This window comes from Hippocampus comes, unplaced genomic scaffold (genome assembly GCF_001891065.2).
Source record: "Hippocampus comes isolate QL1 unplaced genomic scaffold, H_comes_QL1_v1.1 scaffold403, whole genome shotgun sequence".
NCBI lineage: Eukaryota > Metazoa > Chordata > Actinopteri > Syngnathiformes > Syngnathidae > Hippocampus > Hippocampus comes.
The window spans coordinates 99,252-100,302 of NW_017805410.1; positions in this window are offsets into that span (position 1 = coordinate 99,252).

Genomic DNA, 1,051 nt, shown 5'->3' on the forward strand with positions numbered 1-1,051 from the left:
ACAGGGGGGCCAACCGTAAAAAAAAAAAAAAAAAAAAAAAAAAATGACGTGCGGATACTAAACTAAGGAATACTCGTTTTAAAACAAACACAGAGAAGGCGCTGTAATGTAATTGCGATTTAACTCTAAACAGGAGCGCAGACGGCCAGACGCCGAGTATGCGCACTGCGCACGTGTCACTCCAAATTGCAGATCACGAACATTGAAACTTTGATGTTAAATTTCGTTTCAACAAAACTAGAGAAATCATTTCATATATCCTTACCTATTTATTTGAATGATTCTATTTAAAGCCTAGTGAGCTGCAGGATGTCTCTGCGTAATGAAGCAAATGCGCATGAAGATCTCTCTGTCTGGCCTCTTATTCTGTGTCTCAGCGTTATTTCCTTGTGCAAGTGCATTTATCATGTTCCTAAAAATATGTCGATTATTTTAACGTTGAGAAATCTTGCGGTTTTTTTCTGCCAAAAATACTCCCAAATAAAATATGAAATTTCGGGTTTGCTTCGGGCTCGGGCCTGCAAATCAAGTTCAATGGTCGGGCCCGTTCGGGTCGGGCTCGATTTTCTTAGGACAGTCCTTACCTCTACCTCTCGCTTACCTGTTTACGTTCCATGTGCAAACTTTGTACGCCTTTGTATTGGAGCAGAAAAATCGAAACGAGAATGCGTGTCAATTTTTTTACGAGCCTTCCGCGACCCATTTTTGGGTCCGCGCCCATCAATTGACAATCGCCCTTTCGCTATACCCACAAAAACTCAGGATGTTTGGCTTCTGGGTAAAATTGAAGGATGAACCTCAAGTCTACTGTAACCGTCATAGATCAACGTCATCTGTCTGTCTTGGCCTAGGCGACGGAACGTTTGTCCGACTGTTCGGGGTTTCAGGACTTATTTCGCAAAACTTGCTGTTCTCTGGCAGGAAGCCGAATGGCAAAATTCACAACAGTTGTTTATCAGTGGTGTTGCTAGATAAACACCGTATGGTGTGCATCCCAGGATGAGGTAGAGGAGCTGCGCTGCGAGATGTTCCAGGAGGAGGAGTTACGCCA